Here is a 12,507-nt window from a genome sequence, read left to right on the forward strand (position 1 = left end):
TTTTGTTCCCCTAATTAGTTTCAGATTTTTAAAAAATAATACTCACAATTGGAGCCTCTTGCTATGGAATGGATTCCATATGGTTTGTGAGCTAGGTGAGGATCAGTGCCCATTTCAAAGCAAAGTTCAATGTCTCAAACGAGAAGACCCTATCAGATTTTTGATGAGGACCAATATGAAGACATGACTAAAACTAAAGGTTCGATGAAGTGATTGAGCTCGATTATCACCCAATCGCATACCTATAAATCTTGTTATTCCACTTCTCTACGTATATGAAGATTTTCAAGCAAGGATCTTATGTCTTTCCACAAGCCAGAATTGAACATTGAATAGGGTAATCTATTCATTGATTAAATTCTTCTGACACACTGATATCATGGCTGGAACTTTGTATGGGTGATCATGAACTGTAATATCATCTCATCTCATCTCATAATTTTTTGGATTAACTAAATGTGACAACAAATTCTGGATTTCATGTTGAAAAAAAATCAACTATCATGTGATGAGACCTCCATTCTCATAATTTTGAAGTGCATCATCATGGCCTTTGTCTTTAAATTCTTTATCATGCTGCTTATGCTCATTATCAAGGTGACCACATTGAGTGAGTCCACTTGAGAGTTCACTTGGTTTTTGGTAATAAAGTGAGCCAAAAGCTATATTAGATGTAGAGTAATTTCACATAACAGCAGGAAAATTGTACACAGAGGAAATTTACAATAGCATGAACAGTGTGGTAGATAGGAATACAAAATAGAAGCCATAACTGAGAAGTAATAGCGCGTTAACTGAAGGAGAGAGTGCAGAGAATAACAGGAGCTGAGCCCAAGCCGAAGGAGTGTAGACAAAAAAAGTAACTTGCGTGGAAGCAATTCTGTAGCCTTTAAGATCTGCCTGAAAGCAGCAGGAGCCCAACACACAAACTGCAAACTACGGCTATGGAGCAGGTTGTGCTGGACCATCAAGTGCTTTTGTAGCAAAACATTAAGAATCTTTAAAACCCATTGAATATCCAATTCCTTCCACAGCTGCTTCCCACATTCAAGAACCTTGCTGCTGGTTGCACTGACAGCAACAGTAAACATAAAAGCGAATATCACTTGAGCACAGACTATAGGGCCCCAGTCCAAGTTATGTGGCAGAACATTGGAATCAATAAGATGTAGCAAATTCAGACTGATATTCGTAGCATCCTGAAAAAATGACTGGAGGAAACATGAAAGTATAGCAGCAAACATCTGTTTGAAGGAAATTGCATGGGCATATGATGAAGTATCTGTGGCAATGCCCCAACCTCTCAATAGAGACCCAATAGGCAACAAAATGAATATAAGATCCAACAAAATGAAACCAGGTCAGCAGCAATTGAAGAAAGGTGAACAGAAGATTGGAGAACATCCGGAATAACTTTATAAAATAACAAAATTATTACATCTCTGATCCGAGATCATGAGTCTAAAGTCGCAGCAACCACCGCATATTTATGAAAAACTCTCTCCACAAGCATGCAAGGTATCTCATCACGATATTAATGCATCACAGCGGAATAAAATCAAATAATTATTATTCAATTTTAATTTAAATAATTAAATCAAATATCTTACATCCAATAAAATTTTATTAAAAATAAAATAATAGATCTAATTTTAATGAAGTTAACAATGCTAAATCTCACCTCTAAAAGCTCTGTCCTAATATTATTTTTCATGCTCGCAATTAATTATCTGAATCTAAAAAATTAAAAAAAAAAGTAATGAGCTAACAGTCCAGTAAGTAACAAAAATTTCTCAACTAGACATTTCAGATAATTATATGATATTCAAAAACAAATACTGTGAATAAATATAAAAATATATTTTATGCTAATTCAATGCAAATTCAACATTTTTAAATATTCACATGTAATATAATCATAAATCTGATTCGAATCAAAATACTTGTAACTCAACGGCCTCGACTATGATTAATATTTAACTCCCATTGGCGGGGTCCACTGAATACCAATGCACAACCTCCACTGGCAGGATCCACTGAACATTAGCGTACAATCTCCACTAGCAGGATCCACTGAGTACCAACGTATAATCCCCATTGATGGGGCCCACTGAAATATAGTTAGGCTGAAAGCATAAATCCGATCTGTATCAAAACACTTTTGTATCATAACATATCATAATTTTCACTGAATATATGCATAATCAATAATTCATAGTATTTCAAAATCACTTTTCGTTCAAAATATATTTTCATAAATTATGTATAATTTTAAAAAATAATTATTTAACTTCAGAATAAATATGAAATATCTCGAGAAGATGATTCATTACTTACCTTTCACAGACCACTGAACGAATAGATCGATTAACTTCTAAGAGATTCTTTAGTGCCTATTATCTAAAATTATATTTTTATATTAATTTTAATTCAAAATTAAATCTAACAAATCTCAAATCAAAATTCTACTTAGAATTGGACTCTTCACTAAACTCGATCAAAATCATCAAAAGAAAATCTTTCACTATGCTAATCTTAGAAAGATAACTTGAGAGAGAAAAATCCATGAAGAGGGAAAAACAATCTAGAGAGAGAAAATTCAATTCTAGAGAGAGAAAATAGGGTTCAGGCTGAAGAGAGAGAGAGGAGAGAAAAAATTCTCTCTCTTTTTCTTTTTTTCTTTTTCTTCCCGTGGTTTCTTTTGGGCGAAACAAGAGATCGTGTGGTCCCCCCTTGTTCGACCGATTAGAAGCATGGCCGGCACGACGGTGGCCGACGGCAGGAGGGGCTGTGACGGTGCAGCTCGGAAGAAGTCAGACCGGCGGTCGGTGGTGACCATCGGCACCGAAAAACCAAAGAAAAGAGAGGCGGAAATAGGAGACTTTTTCTCCAATAAAATTCGACGAGTTCGATCGCCGGCGATCGTGCACACAGGCAAAGGAAGGAAGGGGGAGAAAAGAGAAAGAGAAGCCGGAGCTTATCTTGAGCTCCGGTGACCTCTCCGACGAGAAATCGAGACGAGCATGGTGACGGCTTCTGCAAGCGATTTCTGGTAATTCTCGCCATTTTGGCTCTTGGTTTCTTTGGTGGGGGGAGAGAGAAGAGTCTCCCCTTTAAATAGGGTCGGAGGGGAGGAGTTTAACTTTTCTCCGAGATATTTGCTGACTTCGATTAGGAGCCGGTCGGGAGGAAGAAGAAGACTCTCGGAAGTCTTTTTCTTTTTTTTTTTTGTTGGGCTTTGTGGGCCTTTGGGCTAGGTCTAAGGCCCAAATGAGTCGGGTGCTACAAAAACCTTGCAACTAAGTCGTAATCTGGGAATAACCATGGTGCATTGAACTCAGATTCGTGGCAGGCATGAGCACAGACAAAAGGTGCACTCCCATGCGAAGAGAACTCGTGCATATGATAGTTTAAATAAGGGAGGCAAGTGACGAGGCATCGAAGAATGTTACTAACAGAAATGAGTCCCATATCATCATTGTTCAATGAATAAACGGCAAAAAAATTAGGGAACAACTCCATAACATGGAGGGTCAGGCACACAGTCATATTCTTCCGGAAACCAGATATATCTAAGTAAAAAGGAACAGCAGATAGTGAAATATAAGGAGCGAAACATAGAAAATAAGCTTTGCGAGGGGCACGATCTACCGCAGAATGGTCAGGCAGTAGATTCCTTGCACAACTAGCATACTGGAAAGGAAGCTAGTGAGGCAACAGAAAGGCAAACAGGGCAAATATCTTGGCACAGATGAGACAGAAGCCGCCAGAATAGAGTTATTGCTGTACGCCATGAGAGTTCGCTTGGTTGATGTATCCCATAGATCTTTATTTGCTCAACTTGGTGAAATAGTTTACTGATTGTATCCCCAGTAAACAGGGTTCTTATATTTGAGATTGGATATAGAACTCTTCCAAGATAACTTTTCTCAAAGGTGGCTTCTATCATATATAACAAGTTGTCATCGGGACTTGGTTCCTTTCTCATGGTGCAAGCTTTAATCAATAAATTACTGAGTTAGATATAAGACAATCAAATACCTACCATCTCTGGTTTAAACACATATTCCTCTCTTAAGGCTCATCTGCCCATATAATTAGAAAGCATGCAAGATTTGAATCAAGATATAACAAGGGGATTTAAGTTAAACTTACACTGTGTGAATTAAACTTACACTGTGTGAATTCAAGTTTGCCTTTCTGTCTCATAGGTTTCTTAGACCTCCCTCATAAGTTATAGGTGGTTTTGTTATACGCAATCATGAGGGCTCCCTGCTTGTCATTGGGGGGAAATTGCTTCCTTCTTCAACAGTTCCTTTTGCAGAATTGATTGATGCCCGGTCAGGTACTAAATATCTCATTAACCATTATTGCTCTCAAGCGCTTTGGATTCAAGGAGATTCTTCTGTTGTCATCTCTTGGCTTCAAAAATTACAGAACAATCGAATGCCACCTTCTCCTTGAATGCGAGACATTTAAGCATGGCTATCTATATTTCACTCTGTTAAAATCTTCCACACTTACCGTGAAGGTAATCAGGCAGCTGACTGGGCGGCTACATATGCCTTGTCGGGAGATTTCTCTTTCACTTCTTCTTCGTTATATGAACATCCTGACCTGGTACGAATTTTAAAGGCTGATGCCTATTCTATTGGTTTTCTGAGACATGGCACGCCCGGTCTAGTTGACTTTGTAGTGTGTGTGTCCTGGCCTTTTTTGCCTGATAAGTTTAGTATTGTGTTCCTGCAGTATGAGATGCTGAAACCAGTATGGCTACCCTATCACTGCTGTATGGGTGTCCCTCACCATTTCATTCAATCTTTTATTCTTCTGAATTCTGACTTAAGGGTTCATATTCTCACATGTTCTCGGTTATGGTACATAGTTTCAGAAAGGTTTGCTTTTATGAGGCCAATATTCTCCATTACTGAGTATCAGGTTTTATTTCTGTATGCTGTCGGATGTATCAGATGTTCCACATGCACAGGCCTGTGTTCATGCCTTTTACCTCTGAACTTAGTCTAGTGGATCCTTATGTCTATATATGCAATAATATGGGATTGTTTAATTTTAAGTGGGACGACTTTATCTTGCTTTTGGATGGTAGCCTTATGGGTTTTCATATTTCTTTTATATGCTCTTAATTGCTGGCGTATTGCTTGCCCGTTGGACCGGCAGTGTCTCTATGGATTACATAAAGTTATTGGTTCATCAATGCAATTTAGAGCACTTTTGTTTATCAGAACTATGTCATCTATCTTGGTCCTCTTGGCACAACCAAAAATGGTTTGTTGGCTCAGTGTTACAGGTTTCTAACATCTGTGGGATACTGGTTACAGGTCCGGCGTATACGTCAATTGGCATATTTGGCCATCTGAAGTAAATCAGCTTGGTTCCTCTGTATGGCGTATCATTACAATATTGAACACTCTGTTACAGCTGGCATATCTGCAGTGGTTCTTAAGCATGGTTTACATTCAGTCTGCACTCATGGATTTTTCATGGGATATATATTTCGCTTCACAGCCAATTTTTATAGTTTCTCTTCTGTTAATGTGTTATAACTCTTTCATGGTTCGTATTCAGGAAACCATGATCACAGGATGTTCAGCACAAAGCATGGTTCTTCTGCACAAGCTCACTTCTGTTATTGTAAGACAGCACTTATTTCATGCCGTACCTGTGCAAGTTCTTCACATTACAGGACTCATGGACAATTCATGCACTCATGGATTCCTATTTCATCTAATAGGCTTCATAACTACTCTTTTGTCTTAGCCCGTTATTTTCCATGGAGCTTGATTTCATTCAGCTGGTCGGCTTCACTGGGCTCATCTTGTCTTGTATTTTGGTTCCTATTGTAAATCTTAATGTAACTGCTGTTTTTTTTTTCCTTCTATCGGTCTGTAAACATCTTACTTTTATACTTTAATATAGATTCTGCCTTCTTTCAAAAAAAGAAAAAAGGAGGGTCCACTGGAAAAATGGTCGGTTGAGGTTTCATAATTTGGTATCAGAACGATTTGTGACCTTAACCTTCTCTCATCGCTGTATTTCCTGTGTTGTGTTCGTTGGCTAAACAAATAGATGCATCACTGACCAAAAAAGAAAAAGAAAAAGAGAAATATTGTGGTCAATTTTAACAGGTTCTATAGTTTGGGCACCTTGTGCTGAAAGCATGGATTAAGGTATCATGCCATGCTAATCTATGACGTATGGTAAATATGATGTAGGCAAAAGAAAGACATGGTACAGGGGTTTGCATCCCTACGTCATGTGCATTATACTTCATATTTGTTCATATCCCCAAGTGCTAGTGCTAGTGCATGTGCAGTGGGCATGAACCACCGCAGATTAACACAAGGAGGCACGGACTCGTTTACTGTGACAAACCTGGTGAGTAGCTGAGAATGTATCCATGGTTATTTATACGACGCTCCGAATATATCATCTAAATTAATCGATGCAGCCACATAAATCTTAAAATGAAATCCTAAAAATCATATAAAATTCATAAAATTTCAAATAAAATTAAAATTTATTTAAAATAATAATTGATCAAATATGTCAATTAAATGATTTCATCACAAACAAATAATTAACTCATTCAATTACAGTTATTTAAATATTTCACAATATCCAAAATTGAACTAACTAATAAACTAGTAACTCTGGTACTCGAACTGCTCGTCCAATCTATCCAAACTAAGCATCTTATATCTCTAAAAAAAAGTAACATAAGATATGAGCTTTTCAGTTCAGTAAGAATTCCAATACATCCATACCAATATGATAATAATAAATAAAAAATTATCATATGATTTTGATTTAAATAACATTCATGCCAGAAATAATACGATTGTGCATCATGACATATATTGTTCAATGTAATGCAACATAAATAACATTAGGGTTCTCAACTTTGGATTATTATAACTATATTTCCAGCCCAACATAATGGCTAGTCCCACAGTCTACTATAATCACGTTTTCAATTCATGGTGAGGCATCAATAGAACGGCTAGTCTCATAGACTACCACCACTACATTCTGAGCCCATCGAGAGGCACAACACAGTGACTAGTTCAGTGAACTGCCATAACTATATTTTCAGTATGTGGCATGGTACTAATGGTGGCTAGTCCAAAGGACCACAATTATAATTCCAACTATCACAATCACGTTTTTAGTCCGTGACGGGATACTAATAGTAGCTAGTCTGGAGGACCATGAGTATTCAATTCTGAACTACTACAATCATATTTTTAGCTCATAGTATGACACCAATGTGGCTAATGTAGAGCACCACAACTCAATTTTCAATCATACAATTCAATTACATGCTTATTAAATATCAAAATCATACTTTTTTATAAAATTTGATGCACATGATTTTCAAATCTACTCATGATCAGTGGCATAAAATACATAACATCATTCAAGCAATAAATATATACTTATATAACCTGTTACTATCAAAAGTATATAGGTCAAATTCACTGATATACAAAATAATTTTTACATAAATATGTAATCAATGTTTAAGAATTTTAATCTTTATTATTGTCAAACTGAACTTGCTAGATTTACGATCTCGATATCAAGGACCTTATCGGTATTCTCTTGTCTAAAAAAATATTTTCTTATGGATCCAAAATTAATATTAAAAATAAAATCTATAGTATAACAATTATTTGTCTAGAATCCTATAGTAAGGTTCGCTGGAGTCTACCATTTAGTCTTCTGAATCTTTTCCCCAGGGATCCCTAACCCATCTAAGAGAAAAAATAAATAAATTAGAGAAAAAAGAGAAATGAAGGAAGGGAGAGGAGGAAAACTCTCAATTCCTTTTGTTTTTTCTTCTTGAAAACAGAGGCCATCCTCCCCTTCCCTCCTCTCCCAGCCATGGCAGTGGAAGGCTCGGGGCCGACCACCTACAGCGATTCCCGATGGTGAAGTAGCAACCGAAACAATGGCCGTGGCTGGAGGTAGTCGGCGAAGCAAAAGACAAACTAGAGAATGCCTTGGTCACACCCAATCCAATGGCTCGAGGCCAAATCCGAGCAGCTACGATGAGGAGATTGCTAGAAAAAGAAAAAAGAACAAAGGGGAGGGACTATCTCGGTCCGGCGACGTTAAAAAGGAGGGATCCGGTGGCCTTTCTCGGTGAAATCCCAAAAGAAACTCCGAGAAGAAGAACTCAGAAGACTGGCGGCAGTTTCTCAAGAAAATACAATGGAGATCCAAGGGAAAAAGGCGGTCGACTACTTATAAACTGAATTCTAGGATTTTCCCAATCTAAATTGATCATCCCTTTCTCTGATCTCATCAGAATTGGGAGAGAAGAAGACTCCAATCAGAAGTCTACTTCCCCCTTTCCACTCACGTGCTGAGCACGTGCACACCAGGTTATTACAATTTACCCTGTTGTTGCACACCATAGTAGATGACAGATTCCCTGAGCTGCTACTTAGCTCTCTTGGTACGACTCCTCCATCTGGCTTATTGAAACTGGAGCACTGCCACTGCCAATCGCTACTTAAAAGGCAAATTTCCTCAAAGTATGAGCATATTGACTGTTGATTGTAACTGCAGTTTGTCTGGATCTCATATGGGAGTATGCAGACTTGAGCCAGCCTTGTGTCTTGAGCCAGACCTGTGTCTTGAGCACTGAAAACTATCTGAACAATTTTTTGCCAGTTTGCATTTGTTTATCTAAGATGTGTATTATGTTGGTTTTAGATGAAGTCAGCTGCAGATTATGTTGGATCTATGATCTAAAAAGAAGAAAGAAGCAGATGACATGAGCCTCCAGAGATAATTATCAAATGTGTCTATCTAAAATATCACGAAACTGCATCGAGAGATCAAAAATACCCATCCAAAGCCCGCCAGCAGGGTAATGTGCAACAAATGACACCATCTAGTCCACCATATATTCATTCAAATATATTACTAATATAAACATATAACAATTAAATAGAGAATCGGTATATTAACAAAACTAATATTATTTAATATTAATATATTCATATAATATATTGTATTATTATAATATATAATGTAAAGTTTATACAAATATATTGTTATAATAAAATAACAAAATTATGCTATAGTCAAGAAAGAAAGATGTAAGAGTAGTAAAATTATTTTTGGAATTAACTCTCTCTCTCTCTCTCTCTCTCTCTCTCTCTCTCTCACGCACGGACACACACCTTTTCTAGCGATCCCATTTAACTCAAGTTCTTATCCCACCCGGGAATCAATCCACGATCGGTAGGTCGCTCGACCAAAGTCTAGGAGGGAAAGTGGGGAAGGCTAGAAGCCTTGTTAGGGCCTTATTGTTAGATGTGTGTCCTAGATGTCAGATTGGCTGGCATATTTCCGTACAAATCTAAGGACAAATTTATAATTTTGACTATAAATAAATAAAAAAATTATTCTACTATCATATTGTGTCTGTGATACATCCTTTGAGTTAGTAGGAATGTTAATTCATATTTTCAAGAGTTGAAAATTTAAGGCATGAATTTACATAACTAACTCATAAACAGCTCCTGACCATAAGATCATCACGAGGATGGTGATCGATCCGAAAGATTGGTGTACAATCGCTTTCTTAGGATAGATGTATCTTGAATCTACGGTGTGAAGACACCAGAGCAAGAGTACAGGTATTCGTTGAGAACGAGAGTACTGAGCGTGACCACCTCAAGTAGTCATAAAGAAGTCTACCTTCTCGTCGATAACTAGCTCGATGCTGCAGCTGTGTGTCTAGTTCTTTGACCTGAGGTACATTGACAGTTCACCTTGAGTGTGTTATAGTTTGACTACACCATAACTCGATCTCCTAGCCATTCGAAACCCTGAGGTGTATGTTGGCTGTAGCATATTCATTGTAGGAATCTGATTGCACCAAGATGAGATCTATCAACCTCGGTAGATAAGAGGAGTAGTCCTATGATGATCGAAAGATCGAGTCCTTAAGCCCATGGCCATGACAGAGTGAAATAATGGAAAAGAATTTTTCATTGGAGTTTCACATCGGACTCGGATCGATCGATTGATTCATATGAGTGATGTTGAGTTTGACGAGTTCACCTTAACCCTAATTCAGTCGGGACTCATGATTGAAGAACTCAATCACACAGGTAGCTACACCGAGAGATTCGTCTTCATTTCTGATGGGTTGCCACCATATACTGCTAGGTGTCACTGATGGATTTTGAGAGCAATTAGAATGATCTTGATGATCGATCATTCTAATTGTCTGAATTAGAAGAGTTCTGATCCATTGAAAGGAGTTTCGATGATGTCGATGATGAGATCACGACATGTCTCATTACCATATGGAAATGAACCTAACTGGGTCACACAAACAAGAGTTAGGGTCTGGATGTCATCAATTGAGCTAGCCTAGTTTGATTAATTTCGATTAGATCCAATTAGGTTCAAGAAAATCGTGCTAGCACACAATTGAGCCTAACTTTCTCCTCATGTAATCTTTTTCATTTCGACTGAGCCAAATGTGATTTGACTCACCCAAAAAATCTTGAGAAGGTTTCTCTCAGTCTGACTAGAGCCAGTCCAGCTCAGAAAAATCTTGTCTTAATTCATGAGATGAATTTAAGACAACACCTATCAATTTCTGTCACCTGCCATTTTCATTTTAGAACATCGATCAAACGTTGACTTATGGATCTTAAACTGAAGGCCACTTGGCAAGAGATCATTGGAGAGTTTTTGTGGAGTGTCCACCTGCTAAATTAGGCCTCAAAGTGGGCGCCAAGATCAGATTGGGCGTGCGCCCCAAGTGGATAAGGATAAAGTCCCATGAGATGAGGACTCTATGCCTTGATCGACTCAAACTATTGGGCGCCAATCTCACTGTGTTTATCCAGTGTTGATGCCAACAGTAAGAGGATTTGATGGGGTTCTTACCTGATATGATCAGATGACATCACTCCACCAATCAAAATTTTTTCAGAATTAATTAAAATTTTTTGATTGGTCGAATGATGTGGCACTGCATGACGCAGCAGGGTCTATTTAAACCCTATCTACGCCTAGGGTTTAGTGAATCTGCTCAATCCCCAGCAAAAGCCTGATATCCCTCCACTTCTCCACATCCCCTGTGATCTTCTCTCTCCCCTCTTCACATCCAAGAAGTTGGGCCTGGTGCTTGTCCAAGGCGTGGTGGCTCCCTAATCAGAAGGCTGCAGGAATTTGTCGAGAAGCTGCTGCTCCAGCTTCAGAAGATCTTTTGAAGATCTTCCAGATCAAATCCAGATCTGATTTTTAGAGTAGAGATTTGCAAGGAGAAGGTGATCCAGATCCTACTCAAGTGGATACCGATAGAGGCCAGACGACTACGTGGCTATTTTAGAACCTCGGACGTTGCTGCGATCATCTACAGAGTAATCTAGTTACCCTAGAGGTATTCCTCTAATCCTCAAATTTTAGATTTAATTTTAGATTAAATATCAGATAATAAGAATCAGATCTAATAGACCTTAGATCTGAAATAAAGTAGAATAATTTTTTTAAAAAAATATTTCGCTCCAGATCTCATTAGATCTGGAAGATCCTACAAGAAAAAAAGTAGTTTTTTTTTCTTCAACTAGTATCAAAGCCAGGTTGATGGCTCTATTTCAGATCTAATTTAAATATAATTTTTATTTTTATTTATCTGATATTAATAAATTTTAGATGTCACATCAGATGTGATTGGATCTGAAATCAAAAAATTTAAAATTAAATCTAAATAGATCTAATATGTATGAGATACATGACTAGACTAGGAATAGTTTAAACTATGAATAGTCTTGATATTTTATGTTTTAATATGATTAAAATATAAATTAGATCTAATTTATTCTCTAATTTTTTGATATTATAAATATTATATTCAGATCAAAAAATAAAAAATAAAATTTAATTAATTCATAAGATTGATCTGCTGCATGCCTAGACTAGTTGTAGAAGTGTTCTAGTAACTGTTTAGAATAAATTTTATATTGAATAGTTCAATTTAAATCTTATTTTTTAGATGTTACATGTAATGCATCAGATCTGAAAGTATGCTAATTAGATCAGATTTTAATACATGAGATGTATGCAAAGCATGTATAAGTTAGATCTGAAATTATATATGTGATATGTAACTTAGATATAGTTTTGTAGTTAAATCAATATTTCTGATTAAGGTGTTCCTCATGGCCGTCCAATCATAAGAATAAAGTAGGGTTTAAAACCCTCTCCTCCCATTCAATGGGGTGTTCTTATGGCGTGTAGGGGTGTTGAGCGTTCATCCTTAATCAGAAATCAAAATTTACTTTTCTGCAAAATTCTAGATCCTGAAATCCTAAGATTTATTTTACATGTTTTGTTTATGAACTCAAGACTTAATTAATAAATTAAGCTTATGAAATCTAATTAAGTCTAAAATTGAGAATTTCATATCTAAGTCATTTTCATAAAATTGAATTCGGATGGGTAGCTCAATTA

Source organism: Elaeis guineensis, chromosome 2 (genome assembly GCF_000442705.2).
Source record: "Elaeis guineensis isolate ETL-2024a chromosome 2, EG11, whole genome shotgun sequence".
Taxonomy (NCBI): Eukaryota; Viridiplantae; Streptophyta; class Magnoliopsida; order Arecales; family Arecaceae; genus Elaeis; species Elaeis guineensis.